The following is a 14,777-nucleotide window of genomic DNA, read 5'->3' as shown; positions in this document are numbered from 1 at the left end:
TTGTGTCCTTGGGCAAGGCACTTCACCCTACTTGCCCAGGGGGAATGTCCCTGTACTTACTGTAAGTCTCTCTGGATAAGAGCGTCTGCTAAATGACTAAATGTAAAATGATCTTCCAAGAGCAACCCCTGGAGAACGGCAGCATAGTGGAGGTCAACAACACAAGGTCTGATGCTGTCAACCTTGAGAAGATGGCTGAGGATAGTACCAAGGACCATGGCCAATTACGACCACCGACCCAACACATGGACTCAGCAGTAAAGCTGGGTGACTTAAGGTCAAGGTCCCAGTATTTTCTGCTCAATGACCAAGGTTTTGGTCAATCAGTAGTCTCATTTTTATGGTAGAACACAGGGTCAAATCTCTAAAATGAGAATCTCATTGTTAATGTTTAAATGAATGTCTGACTCTAAATGATGACTTAAGAACTATATAACTATGTAATATAAATGTATTCTGAGTAAAACGTTCTTTTTTTTAGAACAAAGAAGTCCAGTCGACACATTCCAGCAACAAATCAATTTCAGACAATAAGCCATTACTTTCCATTGGATTAAATGCTCTTCATATTTAATACAATCAAACGAAACAGTAAAAAAACAAAAAAACAGCCTAATAGGCTAATTATTTACAAAAGAATCTTGATTATCGGCCTAAAACAAAACATCAAACTGCCACTTTCATCCACCTCTGACTGCTTCCTCAGTTCTAAGCCCTCGGTCTGCCAGAGGGCTGGATCTCCCTCCTGGTCCTCTGTATTGACAGATGATGTCCTTGTGGGAGCAGGGTGACACCGCTGGTGACACTGGTGGCTCTGAGCCAGCTGCTGCTGCACTGGAAACTCTTCAACCATGAACCATCTCACCCGTCTAATCATTTCAATGAACCACAGCACCACCCAAGCGAAAATATTGCACTTCTTACCAAGTGGGCAGACGTACACTTCTGCATATCTTAAAGTTGTCAATGAGTATGTGTATATAGAAAATAAGTACAGTTTCAGTACAGTTCCAATTGTGTAGAAAAAGATAAATATCATGAACATTTATTATGCTCACGTGTCATATGTTTAAATTAGATTTAAGTATACTCTTTTTCCACTTGCTCTAGTTCCTACTCTCTCAGCTACGAGCTACTGCCTCAGGTGAAACAAGCAAGGCTGCCTCAGGTGAAACAAGCAAGGCTGCCTCAGGTGAAACAAGCAAGGCTGCCTCAGGTGAAACAAGCAAGGCTGCCTCAGGTGAAACAAGCAAGGCTGCCTCAGGTGAAACAAGCAAGGCTGCCTCAGGTGAAACAAGCAAGGCTGCCTCAGGTGAAACAAGCAAGGCTGCCTCAGGTGAAACAAGCAAGGCTGCCTCAGGTGAAACACTGCAAGGCTGCCTCAGGTGAAACACTGTAAGGCTGCCTCAGGTGAAACACTGCAAAACTTCCTCAGGTGAAACACTGCAAGGCTGCCTCAGGTGAAACAGAAGCAGAGAAGGAGAGTCAGGGGCTGGTTTAGCTGACTGGCACCAACAGGAAGACAACAAAACACACAGAAACTCCCCTTTGCGTTTCAACCCATAATTTCAACTGCAAGCCTTTTCTACAGACCCAACGCCATAAAAAACATTCCCACACAGACATTAGCTCCATATTCCTCCAGTCTGGTTCTCCATAATGACTAGGGACGCTAATAACCACCAACTTAAGCCCCTCCCCCATCTTCAGCCCCTGCCCCATCTTCAGCCCCTCCCCCATGTTACGCCCCTCCCCCCACCTCCACTCCAGTTGGCGTAGAGAAGAGCCCGTCACTGTGTACAAGGCATTACCAAGGATGGAGGGAGATTAGCTTGAGAAAATATGATTAAAAATGAGCAGATCAGAAGTTCAGAAAAATGAGGCCATTAAAGAGTATGCTAAGCCTGAAGGAAAGGCATTAATCTACTGTAAGATGGAGAGCAATGGAAGATAGAGATATAGAGTATGGAAGTGACTGTGTGAAAGAGACACAGAGTGAGAGAGAGAGAGATAAAGCTTACTTATGAAAGAGAGAGAAAGAGAGAGAGAGATACAAAAATAAAGACTTTAGTTGCCCTGTCAAATGACCGATGGCCTTCTTTTAAAGAATCCTCCTATTTACAGGATCGTTCCTAATTACGGCTTCATTCACAGCATATCAGTGTCGGCAACGGGGCTAATTTCATGTTAAGATGCCATAAAACTGACATTCAAAACTCCTCTTTGGATATTACCATATTTGCCAAAATAACAAGGGACATTCCGCACCACCCAATGAGCTGACAGTATAAACTGGCCTGTACTGTAGTGAAATCGTTTTGGCAGAATGCCAGTCTGAGCAATTATTTTACCTCAGGCTTTTCTTTTCCCCAGAATAGAAGAGAAATGTGGATACAAGTGATGTTCCTTGGTTGGGTGTATTTAGAAAGGAGTTAACTGATTTCTTCAGATTCTGATATTGGCACACATTTAGCATACGAGATGACATCATTGAGAGGAGAGGTGATCCCATATCTAGAGGAATGGATCTCTGCCTCTGGTTAGATGAAGTCACATTGGAGTTTGGATCTGGAGTTCAAAGCAGAAATCACACACCCACGCACCCAAACTGATGCACAGGAAACAAAACATCAATACACACACACCCACAAACAGACAAGGCCACATAGCACTTAGCTCTCTCTCTCTCACACACACATACACGCACACACACACACACACACACACACACACACACACACACACACACACAGAGACAGACAGACAGCATGTTGATGTCATGACTGCAGGCCTCTGGCAGGCTCAGTGTGGAGTCTAGAAGCCGGGTTATTGTCTCTGTGATCCCCGGTTCCCGTCGACACACAAACCTTCGCTTCAGGCCACACGGGCCCAGAGCACCCAGCGGAGCCAAAGAGCCTCCCAGACACACACACACACACACATACCCCCCCAACACACACACACATACCCCCACCCCCCCAACACACAAACACACATACACCCCCAAAATACACACACATACACACCTAACTCCACCCTCCCCAACACACACACAAAGTACTCATTTTCCACTGGGGGAAAAACAACACTGATATTGACAGCTAAATGCCTTCACCGACAGCCTGTTCAGCAGAATCCTACTGTATAAAATCGTTGTTGTAAATGGTGTCAGGATGAATAGTATAGTCCATCCTAAATGGACAGGGCGGGGACCATAGGGGTCAACATGCTGTGTGAGGTACAGACATACTGACCACAGCCTTGACATCTACAGTATATATAACTGTTATATGATGCACAGGAAACAGTAAGATCCTGAGAAATCAGCACCACCCTGTAAGCCGTTATCAATAATGCCCTTCTCAAATATTGCTGCACACTGCTGTACAGGGATGCACTGAGCTGGTGAGGACTGTGATCCAAACTGTACGCACGATGAACAAACCATGTTTTCTGCATCTGCATCTATGTCTCCTCTGCACACACACACACACACACACACACACACACACACACACACACACACACACACACACACACAGAGCCATTAGTGAAGCAGTGAGATGACGTGGAGGACACAGGGAACAGAAGCTGGAGAGCATCCTTCAATGTTCTAACCTTCTGAAAGGAATCTCTAAAAATACTAGAAACACACAGCTGGCTATACACACTGTGCTGCCAGCACCATGACTACCTGGAGGTTAGGCCACGAAGCAGACTAATATAGAACAGATTCAAGCTCTGAAGTGGATGTTTACTCTGTCTCATCACACACACACAGAAACCTTCATAGAAGAGCACAAACACACACTTAAACACAGCACATGTACTGTATATTTTTGCACGCAAACAGATAACACAACCCCCTCACACACACTATTATTATCATGACGGATCAGAGGGTGATTATCAGTGAGGAGATGAAGCACAACATTCCACCGAGGAACAAGGCCAGGGGAAATCCCTGGTGCAGGCAGCCGGGTGAAGGCAGCTGGGCACACACACTGACTGACTACTGACTAACTACTGAGTAACTAATGACTGATTGAATCTGAATGTCTGGATATAACTGACTACTGACTGACAATCTGACTACTTACTGGCTACGTACTGACTGAATCTGACTGACTGTTTTTCGACTACTGACTAACTGCATCTGACTGACTGACTACTGCCTATTTGACTGACTGCATCTGATTGACTGACTGACTACTGACTGACTGTATCTGACAAGCTCCACTCACATTACTTGCCAAGGTCAGCTGTCGCGACAATACACTGGACACCTAGCCACGGATATCTTTCCGCTAGGAATCTCTTGACCTTGTGAAATTACTTGCACTCTGGTCAAATCTAGGTTACATTAGCATAATAATTTAGCATATAGAGCACATATAGAGCACAGAGATACAATTAGGTAGTGTTAGCCAAATACAGATCGCGTTGGTCTTAGTTTCAGTCGGGTTACTAACCAGCATCCATGCGCTTCAAAGCTGCTCCCCCACAGACCAGGTACCTGACCTCTGTGAGTCCAACTAACCCCAACAACAAGCTCATCCACCCCGACCTCTCTCCACCAACATCCCCAAAGCTGCTCCTAAAGTCCCCAGAAGCCAAAGGAGAGGAAACCCAGGAGGACTTACGGGTGTCAGGAAATCTGCTGCCTCTTCCACAGCCATGGTCCCTGTCTCTGCACTCTGAGGGAAACAGCTAGTGAAACCTGAGCCTTCTCTGGGTCCCGTCCTACGCCCGTCCCAGCCCGAGCAGCCCAGGGAGGAGAGAGCAAGGTGCCATTGTGTCAGGTGACCAAGTAAGAGAAGGAGAGAGAGAGAGGGGTTGGGAGAGAGGTTTGGAAAAACGCCAGCTAAGCGAGGCACCGAAATAACGCTTCCCTCCTGGAGCCTGTGTCTCCCATTCAGGATAGAGGGATGGAGGCGGAGAGGAGGAAATGGAGGAGAGGAGGAAAAGGAGGAGAGGAGGAAGGGATGAAGAGAGGAAGATGTGGGTCTCTGTTACCTTCCGAGAAAAGTAAACAGCACCGTTTTTGTGTGACAGTCTGTCTATGTTTTATACACAAAGGGACACACGTAAAAAAAAATCCCCTTCTCTCTCCCTCCCTCTGACCCTCTCGTTTTTATGTCAACAAGGGTAAATCCCATCTGTCCCCCAGGAATGACACATAAAGGACCCAGGACAGGGAAGGGCTGAGAGGAAGAACACCCTGACTTACCATATTAGTAGACCGCACTTCACAGCCAGTGTCTCTCTCTCTCTCGCTCTCTTTCTCTCTCTGTCTCTCACTCACTCAGGAGAGGGGCTCAACGTGATCGAGGTATCCAAGGATAGGGAGAGGGACTGAAAGGGGGCAGGGGGATATCAGGAATAGCAGCTGAATCAAATACTTTGGCTGAAAGGGCTTGACTGGGTCATGTTAACCCCCCCTCCCTCCCTCTTCCAACCCCTCCCTCCGTCCCTCCCTCTTCTGCTCTCTTCTTCCCTCTCTCTCTCCCTCCCTCTCTCCCTCCCTCGCTGCCAGCACGATCTTTATTGTCATCCTGCTTATCAGCTTTTTTTGCCCCAACACAAAGGGCGCCCGCAGTGTGAGAGCGTGCACGTGTGTGCACGTGTGTGCACGCCGGTCTGTTTACTTTTTGAGCAGAGTGTGTGTGCACTGGGTGCTGGGTGTGTATATCATTACCATTTTAAGTATGATTGTGCGAGAGAGATACAGAGAGAGTCAGAAAGAGAGAGAAATAGAGAGAGAGAGAAAGTGTGAGAGAGAGACAGAGACAATGTCAGGCTTGCTCGACCATGCTGTGGGGCTGCTATCTGAAGGGGGATGTGGGGGAGGGAGGGGGGTTGGCAAGAGGGGGAACCAGCAGGGGTAAAAACAATACAAACAGACGCTATTTTGAGGGGCAGGGCTGGGGACTAGTCAATGGGGACAGTTTGATGGGGATTAGGGGGCTTTTCCTTTAGTATTAGGAGCACCCCATCCCCAGAACCCCGACTCCCAACCCTAAACACATGCCCCACATACATTAGCCGGACTGGGGAGGGCGGGGGGGGGATGAGCCCCTCTCTCCAACAACCCCATCCAGTGTTTATCACACGATCAGCTTGGCACTGCCCTTTCCCTCGAGACGCTAGACATGCAGCTAACCACACCAGACCAGACGAACACCTTCCCCATAGAGCCACTGAGAAGGACTTCTTCTTCTTCTACGAAATGTCTTCTTCTACATGAATGACATGTTCATAGACAAATGTAAATACAGGAAAAATTGGGAGATCCAAACGCAACATACAGTTCCAACAGGAGGGAGTTTTTGCTGTCTAGGCACAACGTAACTTTCGGTCTCTTATCAGTCCAGGAAGGTTTGATTCTCCACCCTTCCCTGTCCACCTCACCCTCATGTCCGACCGTGGACAGGACTTTACTGATAAGACAAACACGTTGTGATGCAAGAAGCACTTTATTTATAGAACTATGGCTTTGTACTGCCAACTCCGCACACACCACCCTTTCACACACACACACACACGGTCAAACACACACACACACACACACACACACACACACACACAGGGCTGCTGACACGATCACGACAGATCTCTCAGCTACCCTGTCGTTCTCTGTCAAGGCTCCAGAAGCATTCCATGTGCATTCTGGGTAAGTACCAGAGCTATCTACTTCAAAAGCAGAGAGGTAGAGAGAGAGAGAGAGAGGTAAAGAGAGAGAGGTAGAGAGAGAGAGAGAGAGAGAGAGAGAGAGAGAGAGAGAGAGAGAGAGAGAAGGAAAGAGAGAGAGAGAGAGAGATGAACTGCCCCTTCAGATACAGTGAAGCAGCAGAGAGATCATGTGACTGGTGGATCGCAGGCCCTTCACACTACCCAGCATCTTTCCTGGAACGGCGGGGTTACCATGGCAACGGGAGGCAGCCCAGAAGGATTGGTTTACGAGCCTACTTGCAAAAAAAAAAAAAAAAACGTACGACGTGTTTAGACAACAGCTGCTACGTGACCTACTGAAACCTGTTTCCAGGACGATGAGGAAACAGCGCTGGAATTTGAAAAAGCCCAAAACCACGAAACCACAGAGAGCGTGTTAGTATGTAAACAAGTAGTAAGCAACACGTTGTGGTGTCTGTTCTCAGTCAGATGTGTCGGTGGGACTCAACGTGTAATCATCACTAATGGTGGCCTTGGTCAATGCTGGTTATCCGTCACAACAACACTGCCGCAAGACCAGCTGACTGCTTCTTATGTTTGTCTCAGTCGACACACTGGTTTTACACCACAACGCAGTAGCAGTGTATGACTGGTCCACGTTGTGTTTTCCCTGTTTCAGGATCAACATAAACATAAACCCGTTGAAAAACAGGCCTACCTGTCACTAAATCCCTTGCTGCCATCTTCATCAGCTTTTGAGTCTTTTTTTCACGCTACAAGAATAAATAAACACCCTGAAGTCTGGAAAAGAGATATTGATTTTTTATGGTAAAAACCTTAATGGTAAAGGACCTGTACAAATGGTGATTTGGAAAAATTCATACTGAGGCATTTTGCCGTGAGAGGAGAACAGAACCTGCTGGATTCTACACTGGGAACTATTCCCTTTACCTAACCTGCCTGTTTGTTCTAGACAAGGGCAGTATTCTCGTTTCTATTTACAACCACTGTGTGCGCTGAGCCACAAGAGTCTTCTGGAACCACAGCATGACGCTCCACACTGACAAACACACAGACAAACACGTGAAAACACTTTTCCAACAAACGCACATGACATTAATCCTACACTGAAAGGGCACATTTCTCTTCACTAGAAGTTCCTTATCAGTTTTCCAGGTACTGTCATTCTTAGAATGCCAGAACAATAAGTGTTATCGCAGAACGTACACATACAGTTTCAGAGTTTTCTGACTCGGTGCGTTCGACCCGAGTGTTTTTGGTGGCACAAGGTTTCAGTGTTGGCTTGCACCTGTGCTACAGTACGAAAGAGCAGATAGGAGCTATCTACCGTCAACATGTGGACAGTATTCCCCTTGAAGCCCAGCTTTCCAGATAGCAGGGGAGGTTGTGCCTGCGATGAAGGGCCAGTGGGTTGTACTAACCCCTCCCTGGGTGAGGTGTGTTGACTGCAGAGAGCTCAAAGGCTCAGTCACAACCACTGGGGAGAGGAGGGAGGGGAGACACAGCACGGGCGGGGTGGGAAGATACTGAGGGAGAGAGAGGGAGAGAGAGACAGATAGATAGACAGAAAGAGAGAGAAATAGAGATATAGATAGACAGAGAGAGAAACAGAAAGATTGATAGTCAGAGAGAGAAAGAGAAACTAGATAGAGAGAGAGAGAGAGAGAGAGAGATAGAGAGAGAGAAAGAGAGAGAGAGAGAGGACACAAACATGCAAGTTAACAAAAGCCAAAAACAAAACAAAATCCAGCAGAGTTTACATTGGGAGTACTATATGAATCCCCCATCTAGAAGATTCTAAACCTGGAAAGGCCCTCTTCCGGTGGGCCAGTTCCCTGCTCGGCTGTCTGGGCCGGCAGGAAGCAGCTGACACCAGGGGGACCTGGGAGACTGTTGCCTTGGATTTCCTCTTGCTGACTACTCAGCTGAACAGGTGAAACCTACACACGGACACAGGAGGCCCGATCGATGCCCCCCCAGCCAAAGGCAAAGAAGACATGCGACAAACGTTCCTAGAGAGGATGAGGAGTGAAAGAGGATGAGTGTTGGGTGGTTGGTGTGCTGGCTGGTTGCCAGTGAGAGGGAGAGTATGAAGGCAAGGGTAAAGTGGTAGAGTGAGAGAGAGAGATAGAGAGAGGGGGATGGAGAGGGGGTGGAGAGGGAGAGAGGGGGATGGAGAGGGAGAGAGAGAGGGATGGAGACGGAGAGAGAAGGGGGTGGAGAGGGAGAGAGAGGGGGATGGAGAGGGAGAGAGAGGATGATAGATGAAGACAGAGATAGAGAGTGAGAGACAAACATGACAAAGATGCTGTGCCAGCAAGTCAGGATATAGCTTAGCGGTAACACAGCAGCAACAACAAGAACAAAAAAAACAAAAATGATCACACCCTCATCATAATCCCCGTTGTCGTGACAAAAGTCGGGTGACCTGAAGGACCAGCCTGCCTGCTGAATGGCCAAACACCGGACTCTAGTGGACAACTGCTTCCATGACAACAGCCACATTACAGCAGGAGCTAGCCTCAGCCCTGCCCTGGTCATGCTGCAAGGAACATGTTTCTGGGACCGACCAAATGGACACAATTTATTTAAAGTTATCATGATATTGCTGGCCTACAGATGTTCAACAATTGTACACCAGCAAATAAAAACTTACTGCTACTCGGTTTACTTTTAACCCTTGTGCTGCCTTCAGGTCACATGACCCAAAGGTTCATAACGAACCATCGTTGTGTTTACCCAATACAAAAACAAATAAAGACAATTTTCTTTTAACCTTTGCAATGTGGGGGGTCTGAGACAGCCCAACGGTTAAAAGAAAATGCTTCACTTTGTTTTTGTATGAGGTAAATTTGTCGCAATACGACAGTGGGTCACAATGACTGATGGGTCAGAATGACCCGAAGATAACACAAGGGTTAACAGCTGTCAGTGTCATGGGCTATGTACAGGGGGTGGTTGTTTTTATGTTATAACGGCCCTCCCCTTTTATAGAACATATATAGAGTCTTACATCAGTCTTTATCAGCTACTAACACACTTGTGCCTATAATTTCTGACAGTAAGTAACCTGGGATTATTATGAGATGTGAATGTGCTGACCCACAAGTAGGCACAGTAAAGCAGTTACACTCAATCCTGGTTGAGCAGTGAAGAGTGTAAATGAGCCATTAACTCAATGTGGGAACTCAAGTGTATGAGCGTGCATGTGTGGGTAGGACAAAGGAAGTGAAGGGGGGGGGGGAGAGACAAGGAGAGGGAGATAAAGAGAGAGAGAGGTGAAGATGGTGAAACCATTCAAAAAGAGTGAGAGAGGAGGGAATGCAAAGGACTGAAGAGAAAAGACTGACACAAAGTCAGGGAGGGAGACACAGAAAAAGTAAGAGAGAGACAGAAAGAGAGGGAAAGAGAGAGGGAGAGAGACAGAGATAAAGCGAAAGAGAGGTTGAGTAAAAAGAGAGAGAGATAAAGACAGAAAAGAGGAACAGAGTACCACACAGCCCGCCCTGTCCTTTTCCCATTACACACCTCAACGAATCGCACATCATCTTCCCCTCCCTCTCCTTCTCCTATTGGCTACCTCCATCCTACAGTCCGCCCAGGCATGAGGCAAGGTCCTCAGGGGGCAGGAAACTTATAGCTTCATCTTCAGTCTCTGCACAGCCCAGCAATAATCCTCCCCTTCAACACACTTAACAAAGTAGTTTTTCTGTACAGTTTGGACCATACATATGACCTTTCTGGTAATAGGGTTGGCAATCAATTTTGCAAGCTTGAAGACATTATCTAGAAATGCCATATACTGTAGTAAGCCACAGCTCTCAGCTTTCAGTGGACGTCCTAGAGCAGTGGTTCTTAACCCTGTCCTCAGGTCTTGGCTCCAACACACCTCATTCAAATGCATGTTCGTTACCAGGCTTCTACAAAGCTAGATAAAGACCCATTTATTTGAATCAAGTGTGTTGGAGCAGGGAAACATCTAACATTAGCATTTAGCAGTTGAGTGTGACCAGTGCTGTACTGTACTTACTGTAAGTCGCTCTGGATAAGAGCGTCTGGTAAATGACTAAATTTAAATGTAATGTCTGGGACATGTTTAATAAAACCTACGCCCGTGGCTCATATCTCGGTGTCTGTGAGGTTTACACGGAGAGCAGAGACAGAGACAGCTGCTGATTGGTGATCAGGCGTCCCCGTGGAGACAGAGCGGCGTATCAGAGAAGGACCCAACTGCAGATGATGCTCAGAGAGACGGGCAAGCACACGCTCGTCTGAGGACACACGTGTGACTCCACCGCCACACCGAGTACAGACGACACACCTGGACGCGTGTGTGTGTGTGTCTGGCTCCCTCCAGAGCCCGCTCTGCACTCACTGTTCCAGACTGCAGGCTCTCTGGTGGGTCAACGCCAGATATAGGGCTGAGAGTGTGTGTGTGTGTGTGCTGAGAAGGCGCTGCCAACGACACACATAGTCTGCTCCAGGCGTGCAAACACTCTCTCTCACACACACACACACACACACACACACACACACACACACACACACACACACACACACACACACACACACACAGAGAGAGCTCTGTGAGGATGAGGAGAAGTTAACAGACTCACTCTCCAGCTCCACCACAGCTGAGGCCAGGGGGATGGAGAAGACCACCACACGCTAAGTTTGACTTCCTGTCTCTCTCCTCTCACTCCCATAACGAGGTTATGAGACTCTGAGCTTTCTCCATTTTCGACGAGCACGGTGTCTTCTGTGGTGGTCTGGTCTGAGGAGGACATCAGGACGGGGGGAGGGGTGTAGGGGTCAGGACGGGCCGTTTGGGGACCGGCCAACAAACAGTTACTGCATCTGCCCCTTTGGCTTTGCTCCACAAGCACATGTGGGCACTTATCGGACACACTGTGATGTTTACTGCCTGTTGGTGTGTGTGTGTGTGTGTGTCTGGGCTCTTATTGCTTTTGGAACCTAGTGTACTCAGGAAGGGGGTGGGGGGGTGGGGGGGGGGGGAGGGTAAAGTACAGTAGAAGGCCTTTTAGGCTCCCTTCTCTCTCTGGTGTGCTCCCCAAGGCTCATTAGGGCGAGTCAGTAACTGCATTAGACTAAGAGGCAGGATGGAGAGAGGGTTAGACCGGGGTAGACCTCCACACAGTAACTGTATCTAGAGAGAGAGGGTGCGGTTCTGGTCCACTCTGTCCTCTCCGAGCCGGCTGATGAGGGAAGCGTCTCTCCGGTCAGAACTAATGGAGGAAAGAGAAGGCCTGAAAACACTTACAAAGTTCTACCTCCTCCTAAATGACTGGCGGGAATATGTTTACAGTCGATAAGTACCACTCACAGCAGGCCTGTCTTCTTTTACATTATTTTGTAGTGGGTATGAAATTTAAAAAAAACTTTGTTGACACTTTAACAAACTCTTATCTCATCCGATGAGGTAAGAAAACAGACAGGGTTGTGTATTTTTAGGCTGTGTGATGTTGCCCATCTTCAGTCCTGGGGGAATTGAGAACATTTCGTTTTACTCACCCGGTTCTATCTGACAATCTACAAAGCACAGAAAGAATAATTTTAGTTCTAGAACTGCTGTACGGTTCCAGAACAAAAGTCTGGAATGCCTGATCATGTGCACAGCAAAAGATCCGCTTGAAGTATAAATAGAGAATTTTCACCTCAAAAGATTAATTGCAAAATGAACACATACGCTAACTCCTCTACAACAACCACTTTTGGCACTTATTTCAGTTTATTTCGATCTTGATTTTACGTCAACAACTATTTGTGGATGAAGTACACTGGCACTGGTATTTTAGTGGGCTGCACGGTATTGGATCTGAAAGTGGGTCTATAAATCACGACACAGTCTGTTTATGTGGACTAGTGAAACTGAATGAAGTGAAGAGTGTCGTAACTGTTTTCGCCTGATCTTTGGCAGGGAGAGAGCACCAGACGAGAGCGGACCGTGAGCCATCTGTCCCCTCTGAACCCCCTCTGTCTCTGCACACATACACACACACACACACACACACACCACACACACTTTCTCTTTCTCTCCCTCACACACACGTTTTATCTCTCAATATCTTTCTCTTTCTCCCTCACACACAAGCACACGCTCTCTCAATCTTCTCTCTCCCTTACACGCACACACACACACACACACACAAACACACACACACGCTGACATTATGCCAACACATTACAGTTAATCTGCTTTGTCTGACTTTCACTGATTATAGACTCGCATCCCTCAGATGGGAGACAGAAGTATCTATCCTCACACCCTCTCATAGTATCACATTCAACTGCCGCTCCAGTGCCGCACAGCTTGTTTGTCACCAGACATTTAGAAATACCTAAGGATACATCCATATCCGTTCACCGTAACATTCCCATCAGTGAAGAAGGCAAGAAGAGAACAGGAGAGGCGTTGGTTTCTTTGTTAAAGCTGGGTTTTGACACAAGCCAATACAGGGAGGAATATTACTGGTCCTGTACCAGTTAGACCCTCAGGTACAGAACATAACATCCTGTATCAGTTAGAACCTCAGATACAGAACATAACATCCTGTACCAGTCAGAACCTCAGATACAGAACATAACATCCTGTACCAGTTAGACCCTCAGATACAGAACATAACTTCCTGTACCAGTTAGAACCTCAGATACAGAACATAACATCCTGTACCAGTTAGACCCTCAGATACAGAACATAACATCCTGTACCAGTCAGAACCTCAGATACAGAACATAACATCCTGTACCAGTCAGAACCTCAGATACAGAACATAACATCCTGTACCAGTTAGACCCTCAGGTACAGAACATAAGATCCTGTACCAGTTAAACCCTCAGGTACAGAACATAACAGGCCGCTGGATGGTGGAAACACAGACATTTTATAACATGCCGCTCTGAACTGAGGCAAATAAAACATCTAAGACAACACAAACAGGATTTGATGGCAAGGAATATATATGCTTCAAGGCAGCTTTACCAGCAATCTGCTGACAACAAACATCCATCTCGGTTAGTTGATTGGTTGCTGTCAATTTGTGTCAACTAATCACTCAAGTGAAAAGTGACAATAATAATGTTGTGTCATAGCAACAAAACCCTTCCCTGGGGTTGAGAGTTCACAGGGTTCAAAAGGTCAAGTCGAAACTGAACTGTCACCGTTGAAGACAAACTGTCAGGTCATTGAAGATGACAATGAAAAGAAAGACATCTCATCTAGTTGGAGAGGACCTTGGAGGAGGACAACTACTGCTATAATGGCCCCCATCAGTCAGATCTCTCTACTGCCTTCTCCTTCATGTCTGTATAGCACATGACTTTAGTTGGTAGGTAGGTAGTTACTTTATCAACCCCAAGGGGAAATCACTTTGACCCTTTAAATGTGTGGGCCAGTGTTTCATACTCTCACGGTCACAGTCTCTTACTCTGAAAGTGATTAAGGATGAGCAGTGACATTACTGGATAATAGAGGTGGAATGTACCACTCCTTTCTCAACAGTAGGGGTGTGGTTGAGAATGCTTTGCAGATTTCCCATGACACTAACCATCACTCTCCACTATTACTCCTCCTCCTGCCTGCCTGATTGTAAGTTGGACCCACATTGACCCTGAGAGTGTCCACTAATCACAGCAGAGTTGACCGGTCACTAAGGCTGCACACTGATCACATACACACACACAGACATGCAAGACTTGAAAACACGCACACGCACACGCAAAACACCTGCATTCTCTGGCAAACCAGCAAACTGATGTGAGACACCGTCAAGGCTGCCAGTGAGATGGAAGACAGATGCCCTATAATGAGACGTGAGCTGGCAGGTCGGCAGCAGTCAGGCAGAGGAGCCCGGCGAGCGGAGCCCAGGGAGAGGAGCCCGGCGAGCGGAGCCCGGGGAGAGGAGCCCGGCGAGAGGAGCCCGGGGAGAGGAGCCCGGGGAAAGGAGCCCGGCGAGCGGAGCCCGGCGAGCGGAGCCCGGGGAAAGGAGCCCGGCGAGCGGAGCCCGGCGAGCGGAGCCCGGGGAGAGGAGCCTGGCGAGAGGAGCCCGGCGAGCGGAGCCATGCTA

The 14,777-nt window shown here is 47.4% G+C and overlaps 1 protein-coding gene across 2 annotated transcripts in view; it reads right to left on the bottom strand.

Moving 5' to 3' along the window:
* Positions 1–14,777, bottom strand: part of ank3a (ankyrin 3a) — an 86,979-nt gene that overhangs the window by 49,942 nt on the left and 22,260 nt on the right. The gene's annotated exons all lie outside the window — the stretch shown is intronic.

Source organism: Osmerus mordax, chromosome 5 (assembly GCF_038355195.1).
Source record: "Osmerus mordax isolate fOsmMor3 chromosome 5, fOsmMor3.pri, whole genome shotgun sequence".
Classification (NCBI taxonomy): Eukaryota; Metazoa; Chordata; class Actinopteri; order Osmeriformes; family Osmeridae; genus Osmerus; species Osmerus mordax.
This window is presented reverse-complemented; position numbering and strand designations above follow the sequence as displayed.